Source organism: Hetaerina americana, unplaced genomic scaffold (genome assembly GCF_022747635.1).
Source record: "Hetaerina americana unplaced genomic scaffold, ioHetAmer1.1.p SCAF_83, whole genome shotgun sequence".
Classification (NCBI taxonomy): Eukaryota; Metazoa; Arthropoda; class Insecta; order Odonata; family Calopterygidae; genus Hetaerina; species Hetaerina americana.
Genome location: NW_027287461.1, coordinates 669,103 through 680,000, shown reverse-complemented (window position 1 = coordinate 680,000; position 10,898 = coordinate 669,103).

Here is a 10,898-nt window from a genome sequence, read left to right as displayed (position 1 = left end):
ATTCCCCGCTCCAGATTACATCCCTCCAAAGCAGACTGTTTTATTTGCTTTATGGGAGGTGGGCTTGCTTGCTTTGTTTGTGATTGGAAGATGGCTTGTTTGATTTTCATTCATTTCCTCCCCCACCGACACACTCTCAATCACTTATCTTTTTCCTTTCGCTGTGTCCCCGAGGATACTGGCTTCAGGTTAAGGGCTCGCTCTTTAACCGACTAAGTTTCCTGCAATTTTCTCCTTATCATCATATTCCAACAGAACGTATTGCTCGGAATTAATCCTTTGCAAAATAGATTTAAATCCTGAAAATCATAAAAATGGAAATTTTAAACCTTTGTAATTTCGTCATTGACAACATTTTCCCATTTTACAAATTAAAAATAAATGCGCGAAGCTACTTGAAATAGTAGTCTATTCGAATGGGTGGGTAATAATGGAGGATGGTAATTTAGAGCTTTATTATTTAGCAATAGTAAACAGCTGTTAATCATTAACCAATTTGCGTGTTTTACCGTGGCGTGAAATCAAACGTTACGAGGATTTATGAAAAAAGTAAACTCTAGGTCTAAATTGGTCTGTTATTGAACGCAATTAACCTTTAATTCAACGAAGTTCAAAGCAAAACAGCGAATGTGTTCAATACAGATGGTTTGGAATGGCAGCGAGATAATCTTTAACTTTTAATTTGACCGTGGATGTAATTGTTCATTGATTTGCTCAAGCAGACTAATGTCAAATTAACAAGATTGTTCTTTTCATATTATAAATATATATGCATACACATACACACACACACACACACACACATATATATATATATATATATATATATATATATATATATATATATATATATATATATATATATATATATATATGTATACATACATTTCTAAATGTATATGTCTTTATGTATAAATATATATATATGTAAGCTATGTATATAATGCATATGTAATATATAATATAGCTATATGTATGTATAGCTATATGTATGCATATGTATATATATATATATATACATATATATATATATATATATATATATATATATATATATATATATATATATACTATATATGTATAAGCTGGTACCGCGGGTGCTCTCGGACGAACAAAAGGAAACTCGCACGCGGATCTGCCAAGAGCTTCTCGACTATCCAGAGTGAGGATCCAAATTTTTTAGACAATACCCCATCGCACTTCTTCCTCTCTCTCCCACCGCAAGTCCGAGGTGAAGTCACCACGGCTCGATGGAAGCGTTACAACCGGCCGAGACGAGGGAGCTTGGCAACATTCCGAGCGCCGCTTTACTGAAGGCGTACTAGGCGTGGAAAACCCGCTGGCAACGGTGTGTTGACGCACAAGGGTGCTACTTCGAAGATTTGATGAAACACTCCTGGCAGTAATATATTTAAATAAAGGCAATAATAGGCAACTCCTGGCAATAATATATTTCAGTCCAAATACATTTAGGACAGACCTCATATTTCTTAACTTCATACATTTGAATTCACTATACATATATCATTTAGATAGGTCAGTTTATCATGAAATATATTGAACAGTAGTAAATCTTCAAAGTATTTAGAAATCCATTTTTATCGATATTATTAATGTAGAATGCCACACCTGTTTACATGGAAGTTCTCGCACCTATTATATTCTACTGATATCAACATTTAATCTTCTTAATAATAATTTTTCGCCCGATGCTTACGGCATCAGTAATCTACTTTTTGAAATTTGTAATGTTTCTGCACTTCTAAAAAAAAACCAATTAAATACAAGATACACATTGAAATTAAATTTAAAATACTTCGCCTTTCCACATAAAAAACTTTTATTTACAACCTAGGTTTCGTTATGGTATAACATCATCAGGATGTAATACCATAAGGAATCTAGATCATAAATAAAAATTTTTTATGTGGAAAGGCGAAGTATTTTAAATTTAATTTCAACATGAAGAATTTCCACCAAGTGACGCCAGAAACTGTTCCATTTAACAATATACACACTTTGAAAGCTCGTCTCCGTCATGTGCGTCTGTAAAGTCCTGGGTCTTGCTTATTTAAAGTTGAACATTCAGTTCAGGAAAATTATGCGCACTGCCTTATGTCATCTCATCATTATTATTTGAATATGGACATCCTTCTTTGATTACTTAAGTCGCACAAGTTTTCCAGTAAAGCGTTTTAAGGCAATTTCTGTGGTGAGATTTTATAGCCTCAAAATATAAGGGTAATATTTTATTCCATTTTCCCGAAATCTCGTTAAATTTCGTTCGTAGCTTTTAGATGATATAAGTTGCCTTTGAGGAAATAGTTTTTAAAATGAGTAAAATAATTTCCAACCTAAATCCAATATTATTTCGATTTGAACATATAAACTTATTGCACAGAATTCATGTCTCGAAAAGTTTTGAGCACTAAGATGGATAATGAGGTGAATTATGGGTTGGAAGCAAATTGACAAACGGAGATAACATCTCCTCCAAGTTCTGAAGTTCCTCGTTCCGGGTTAACTTTGAAGCTCTGAGTGCGGGCAGGATGAGTACACGGGTAAAAAACTAGGCGAGCATGCCATTTAGGGGACTGACTACATCTTCGTATTTTTGTGATGTTGATTACTTAAACCATTTTTAAACGTAAATTGTTTCCTATCCATTTAATGCAATTATTGCTCTCCAATAAAATGCCCCACAGAAATTGTTTCCCGGTTATTAATTCTTGCCGGCGAGTACGTTGAGCCCTCACGGTTCTCTGGTAAGGCCACGGGATTATTAGATGGCATTTCATGACTGCTCATATTTTTTCCGATCAAACAAGGACGCAATGTTCTTTTTAGGCAACTCAATGAATGAGAGAATGGCAAATAAAGGGAGGAAAAAAAACGCGGAATAATGCACTCACTGCTGTTCTCCTGAAATACAATATGGTATTGCAACTGGATTTTGGGATTTTTTTTCTCCTAATTTTGCCTATTTACTATTTTACGAGAAAGATATGGCTCGTTTTTGCTTGTCACTGTGGTTTTCTCTGTTTATGTTTTCAATAGGTTTTCGAAATTACTTTTTAAATTATTTCCAAAATTGGTTCTCAAAAAGTGTTCTTAATCTAATTAACTAAAAACAATTGGGCCATCTTGGTTCGTTATCATTGCGATTGATTTCGTTTGGAATAAACTTCTCTTGGCCGTTACGTTCTATATTTAAAAATATTTTATAGATGTGTCCCGTGTCAACGCTGTTAGTTTTGAATCTGAGTAATTATAATTCGCGTTTTAGTATTTCCCGAATCCCGTTAAAATTTGACTTACTGAATAAATTTGCATTGCTATTTTTCTTGATTACTTTCCCGAACTTAGTATTCCTCTCCAAAAACTTCCCAGTTTTCTTCAATCTGACTCTTCTAATTTACACCCTTCCCGTGCCTGATGTTATAACCCTTTGTTAATCCCTTTCCATCCCGTTTAAATTTCAAATTATGTATCAAACAGGTAATTTAATTAGCTTTCCGTCACCGATCGTTCTAAATAAAATACCAAGTACATAAACCATAAAATGATCCATCTTAAAATAAGTGTATCAATTCATATGTTCCTTAGGCAAGTCATTTCGGGCACTCCCATTAGTATTTCTCTTTAAAAAAAAACTCTCATCTTACTTATGGAATTAATCTCACTATTACGTTATTTCAGTGACTGCTTTCCTTCAGCATATATACCTAATTAATTATACATATAGTTCTTCTTCCTTCATTATCAGTCCAAAGATTGGTGGACTGCAGTCTTCCACTCTTCTATTTTCAAACTCTCTTGTAGATTTTGGTGGTTACGCAGTAGAACATTTCTTTTTAGTATACATAATCATTTACCTCGCCCTTCCTTGTGGCTTCTTTTCATCTATCTTGGGTTTTATTATAATTTTAACAAATCTATCATCCCTCATGGCGTTTCAATCTATCTAGCCCTTCTTCACCAATGCTGCGCCAAATTTCCATTGATTCTTTGTTTCTACGGTGGTTTCCTATTCCAATATTGGTACAAACTTTCTGCCCATTGAGAGTGATTTACCTTCTATTCAAGTATCTAAGATTTGGGCCCCAAATCTTAGATGCTTGGATACCATACTTTCCTTTGGCTAACTAACTTAAATTTTACTGTCAAGAAATTCGATCTGCTTAAATCAGCTCACCGTCTAAATTGTAATTCCCTTGCAATTGTTTTCTTAACTATCCATGTAGAGCTTGATACATTAAACGTGAGCGATGCTTTCTCAAATAAATCAATCCTTTTCCTGGATGGATAATATTATAATCTTACTTATTATCGCTTATCTCGAGTCTTCATGTGTCCGTTCATACAGGCGTTTACAAGAAGGCTTCAGGCTTGCATGTCGGATTATGAAGCTTGAAGGAAAGACCCCAGGAATAAATAGCAATATCTTTCAAACAGTAAATTAAATAATTTAGCCATGCTAAGGGGCCAGTGTCCGGGTAAAAGTGGTAATAATTGATTAGAATCTTTTCGATGCTTATTTAGTTTCAATATTTTTTATATCATCATAAAGTACTCTGTCCTATTGACTGCTTATACTCTTCCATGATTCTGAAATGTTTAAACAAACAAGAATAATATATTTTGTGACTTGAATCATTTACTCACATTTCAATTTTGAAAGACCATTTAATTGAACGCTTATTTTTATTTTACTTCGTGTTAAATGTTGGTAATTTATGATACCCGTATTGTTGTAATGATGATATCAAAGTAACATTATATGTTGTAGTATAACCTTTTCCGCTCTCTACAACATAAACGAGAGTGGACTACATCAACCAAATGCTAATTTAGAAAACGTATTACTTTAAATAATGAATTTTCTGAGGAAATAAAAGCTGTTTAGAAAGAAATCGCCTATTTAGATGGTAGCTAGAACGAATTGACAAAGCTTCGCGGGGTGATCAACGAGTTAGCAACTCACTACTCCTGTCTATCAACCAGCGAGATAATTTCGCATTAAAAAAATAAAGCTTTGGAGAAATACTACTTATTACCTGTTTAAGTGAATTATTATAACATTGCAAATCTCGAATTTGATACGTGAGCAGGTGCTTAAACACTTACAAGTGGAATTTTTATTCCTATTACAGAAAAGAGGGAGAGGTGTGTACCATATGTTACATAAATGGAGAATAAAAATCCGAATGGAATATTAGGCTGTATTATTTATTTTTTATTTAAAAATTGTATGTTCCAGAAAATGTATTTGTACATTTGGTGAAACAATTCTTCTGTGACATTCTAGTATTCTGCCGTAACGCTCTCTTCATTAACCGAAAAAATATAAAAAAATACAAAAGTAATATTTTACCTAAAATTGCATAAGTAATAATGGATTTTCCTTCAAATTTCTTGGGTGAGTAGTCTTTATTGGCAGGTCCCACACATTTGATCTGCCATATCCCCACCGGAATGCTATCGATAAGCATTCGGCCAAAAAAATAAGTAAGAATTATTTTACTAGGCTCAATTTATTATCATCCATTTTTTCGTAGGTTTTATTTACTACGTTATAGTTTCCATTAGTATTCCTCCCTCTCTTTCTCTCTCCCTTCGAGGGACAAGAAATACCTTATGTTGTAAATCCGATATTTATTTGAAACGCATTTAAATGTATGCTTCGCGTTGGAAACGGTCCAAATTCACTCATTTGACGATCTGACCTTACCATCCGATGGTGCCAATTGCGAGACAAGAACAATGACCAATGCAGCGTTTAGTTCCTCTTCGTTGACTTGATTGTCCTCCATCGAGTGGGAGGAAATTACCCATGCTTCGGTACCCTAAAGGATTTCCTTTTGCGAGGGGTAGGTAACAAAAGGGATCTATTAAAGAAAGAAGAGGTTTTTTTATTTAACATCAAAAATCTAGGTAAAATAATCCGTTTCATAAAAGAGCAATTCGGCATTCCAATAGAGTACAATGGTGAAATCAGGAAAAACTCAAAATTCACCCATTTTTTCACTTTTTGATCGGTTATCAACATTAGTTATTACTGTAATTTAACACAATTTTCAATATTTTTTATTTTAACCTTGAATCAAGAACGGGGTCGCCACATTCCCATGCTTATTCGTTAAATTCAAACTCTAAAATACAAACTGTGTACAATAGTACAGGTGTGCTCGATGAGATTCAAATAAACTAGATTAAGGAATGAAAAAAAGCATAACGTTAAATCCTAAAAACAACTAATATAACTCAAAACACCCCCCAAATTATAACATTCAGATAAATTAAATAATATGGCCAATAAAGTAAGGTATTAAAATGCATAATGTTTCGGTCTCTACATGGTTTTTAAAGGGATATTCAATGTTGTGTCAAGCGTATTATAATTAGCAAAATCTGTCAAATTTTTGCAGGGACATCAATTTTTGAAAAATTGCTTCCATAAATTTTACGGATGATAGGAATAAATGAAAATTGTTAGGACCCAAACAGGGAACAATAAAAAGCAGTTGGTTGCAGGTCAAACAACGAATTAGTTTTTCCCTCTAGCAATAATGTTTGTGGGTATATATCGGGAACATGCTTCCATTACAATTTGACGCAAAGTAAAATTACTAATATCTTAAGCATTGGCCCCAATATATTTTGGTAGATAGTTGTTAATTTTTTTTCACTATCCAAAAATTAAAAGCATATACGAAATCATGAATCCCTTGTTTTCCCTTATTTTTGAATTATATAATCGCAAAATATACTCATATCCTTATTATTATTTAAATAATATTGAGGTTGGTGTATTTTGTCATAACTTTTAAAACCAACCTAATACCTAAAGGTATGTGACGTCTTTCCACTCAAATTAACCTAAAATACGCTGACTTATTTTCAGTCATTTTTTTAGCCTAAAGATAAAATTTCACGTAGAAAAGACGTACAAAACAATTAGAGGTACGAAGTCTAAGAGAGCCTAGACTCAAGTGCTACCCAGGATGTATGGGTATTTCATCATTATACTCGTTGAAATAAAATATAATTGTGATATTAAGTCATTTTATTAACAACAATGTTATTAGTGTAAAATTTTGTCGCAGGCATAATATTCTCATCGCATAAATAACAGGGGAGTAACAAAAGGTCGGAGCATAATCGCAATAGTTATCTCTGTATAAAGTGATCCTCGATTGATCTTAGTAATAGGAAGAGCAAAATGCTGTAGAAGAGGAGTATGGAACATGAGGAATAGGGTATTGGGCATCTTCTCAATTGGCACATTACTATTGGATCATAAATATTCAAATGAATGGAAATTCGGTACTCATGAATTTCTAGGGTTAAGGAAAAGTAATAGAGAGGAAATTTATGATGAAGAGTTCAGGGGAGAGGGCGAGAAGTTCTGTAGTCAACAGGAAATAAACCTCGGTGATTTGTTTATTTTTTGCAAATTAGGTAGCGAGGAAGAAAAGAGCCAAGTCGTTATTTATTCAGTGATTTCTTGCTCTCTATCTCGTTCAATCTCCGACTTTACCATCCAGTGTTACATTCGAAGAGTTAAGGTGGATCTTTGGCCAAATTAATTTTACAGTACTTCAACAGATGTTTTCACCGATATTTTTTGTTCACTCTAGAAAGGGAGAGTTGAGGAGTAAACAGTATGGGGCGAATCAAAGGTTAATTAGGGGGAGTCAAAAGTTTTTCCAAAACGTCGCAAATGCATCTGAAAAATAATCGTAAATAAAATATTGTAGATTACTAAAGAGTTTTAGTAGTTTTCATACTTAAGAAAACACTTTCCTATCGTTTTCTACTTTCACCCTGCTACTATCGTTACTTCGTTAAACTTAGCAGATTATCCATTCTATCGTTAATATTTTTATGACTTCATTTTGGAGGAGGGTAATTATGATGGTATTCACTCTTAGCTGTAAACCGTCAGGAAAGTCAGAATTATCTCCTCCGGAATATACAATGAGCGTTCGGCAATTTCTCAAATATTTTCGTACATTCCAACGTATTTGAAAGTTCTGAGGACTGACTTGGTTTTAGAAGTATAGCATACCATTTTTGAGCCGTAAACTTAGTATTTTCTTAGAGATCACATTGACAGACTGAGCTAGGGCTATATTTCAAAGGAAGGTAAACAACTGCATTTCACCTCGAATGAAGGTCAATTTCAAGAAGACAATTAGAAATGTTGTCACATTTTTATAGAGACAGATTCATTGTCAATATTTTTAAAATTGTGCCTTCACTATTTTAGTAATTTATAAAATTACTTTTATTTACTTTTTTAAGCAATTGTTTATCCATTGCCGGTTTCAGTTTTGGAAAGTACTCAAGGGCATTTTTAACTCGCGGTAACTTCTTTCTAAATATATCCTTTGCGCTATTTTATTCCAAACGATTATTTATTGTTATTAAGTAATCTGCCAGTTAAGGTAGGTTTTGAATGGACACGACAACCAAATAAATATTTTGTTACTCCTAACAAAACTACAATCCACCAACCTACTCTAGATTAAGTCCTTCTTCATCTCTGTGTACTTCCCTCCGCCCGTCATCCCTTCCAACATCCCTATCCTGTTCCTGTCCTCTCCTCGTTTGCCTAATATTCTCCCCTGTATTAGAGTCTTCAAAATCCCACTGCCGATCAATACGCCCTTCATTTTTTTTCTGCCTTCTTAGGATTTCTTCCATCAAACCCCATTCCTCGCCGATCATACCTAGTAGTTCCTCATTTGTTTTACTTTCGGCCCATTTCACCTTCTCCATTCTTCTCCACATCCGCATTTTAAGCCTCCAATTTACGTCTATCCTCCCGCTGCAGTGACCATGTATCCGCACCGTACATAACTACGCTCGATATAATACTATTTTTTTCAAACATTTTTACTTAACGTCTCTGACATCAACTCTTTCCTCCTTGTGAAAGCCTCTTTTCCAAGCACAATTCTTCCCCTTACGTCCCTACTATTTTGGCCATGTTCGTCCAAAAGAATTCCGAGATGCGTAAACTGTTCTACTTGCTCTAGTTTTTGCCTTTCTATTTCAATGTTTACTTAGCCTTTCTCTTTCTGGAAAATCGATTATCTTTGTTTTATTTATATTGATCCTCATCCCGTATCTATTGCACTGAATATCCAATTCACTCAGCAATGCTTGCAACCCCTTGGCTGGCTGACATACTAAAGCTTGGTCATCAGAAAACCTTACCGGTTATAGAAATATCCTTCTGACTTTCATTCCTACCTCCAGTTCTTCCCATGCCTCCTTAATCATTTCCTCCACATATACGTTGAACAACACTGTGATAATGGAAAAACCTGTATTACACCTCTTCCTAACACAGCTCATCCGGTCTTCCCGTTCCCTACTCGCACCTGAGCAGTCTGAGACATGCACAGGTTGCAAATTAACCTCCTGTTCCTCCGATCTATTCCAATTTTCTGCAAGATATTCATTAGTTTTTTCCAATTCACTCTATGAAATGCCTTTTCGAAACCTACGAAACAGCTAAATACGTCCTGATTGTATTCTAAATTCATCTCGATTAGTGATCTAATTACTGCAATGGCATCAGCGTGTCTCTCCCTTTCCTTAACGCAAATTGGTTATGCTCAAAGTAATTATTTACTCTCTATCCGTTTGTTTATAATCCTGAGAACCACTTAAGCTGCCTGGGAAATCAACTTATTGTCCCTTAGTCCTCATAAAATGTTGCCTTTACCTTTTTCGGAGTAGAAACTAACACTGATCTCACAACGTCTTCCATCGAGATTTCTTCCTCATAGATACTAAAAATCAGTCCATATAGACTCCTCCTACCATATTTTCTTAAACCTTTCAGTAGTTCCGCAGGAATGTTGTCCACCTCCGCGGCCCTATTTGATATCATCTCCCTTAATACCCTTTCTATTTCATTGTCGAGTATGCCTGGACCTAAGCTACCTTCCTCAACGTCATGTTCCTGTTCTATATCTAACATTGTTGGTCCAAGTTCTTTCCTACACAGTCCCTCTATATATTCCTTCTATCTCTCTTGGATCTTTTCTGTGTCAACTATCATCTAACCCGACTTATCTCTAACTGCTGGCACATATCTTCTTTTCTTACCACCCGATAGTTCTTTAACTTTTCCGTATAGCGCACTAATTTTACCCTTCTTCTGGAAAGTTTCCTTATTCTCGTACTGAATCTTCCGCCATGCTTCTTTTGGTTTATTTGTGTTCCAAACACTACTGTGAAGAATTTAATTCATCAGATAGCCTGTCGAAACCTGTTCAAATTGAAACTTTCTTCCAGCCTCGGTATGATCATTGATTAGAATGGTGTTTTAATTAAAATCAATCAATTAAGAAATACATCATTACATATTTACTTATTATCAAATGAATGTGACGTAACCTGAAACGCAATTTCTCCCTATAGTCTTCTTAATAGTTCGCTCTGGCAGTTGTGGAAGGCGACCGACAGCTGAGGTCTTTTGGGATGGATGGGAATATAGAAAGGGTGTGGAGAAATACATTGTTACTCTTAACGCATGCGGCCAAGTCTTCCACAATTTTAACGTCCCATCCGACCAATGTGTCACTATAGTGGTCTCCAAAAAGCACCTAAATAAGGGATCGGGACCGCTAAAATTTCTTCAGTCTCTAAGACTCCAACCCGGGTTCCCTGGGTGGGAAGCTAGTATATTAGCCACCGCACTTTCCTAAGCCCCTAATGTTTTTCTTTCTATTAGTGGGCATAAGGACAAAATTTAATGATAGTAAGACATTTTGTCTACTCATGACTATTTAATATGCTGTTATCTAACTCGCCTCTATTAAACGTGTTTCCTTGTCGGTATGAAAAGCAAAAGAGAGGAAACAGTATTTAAGTCATTT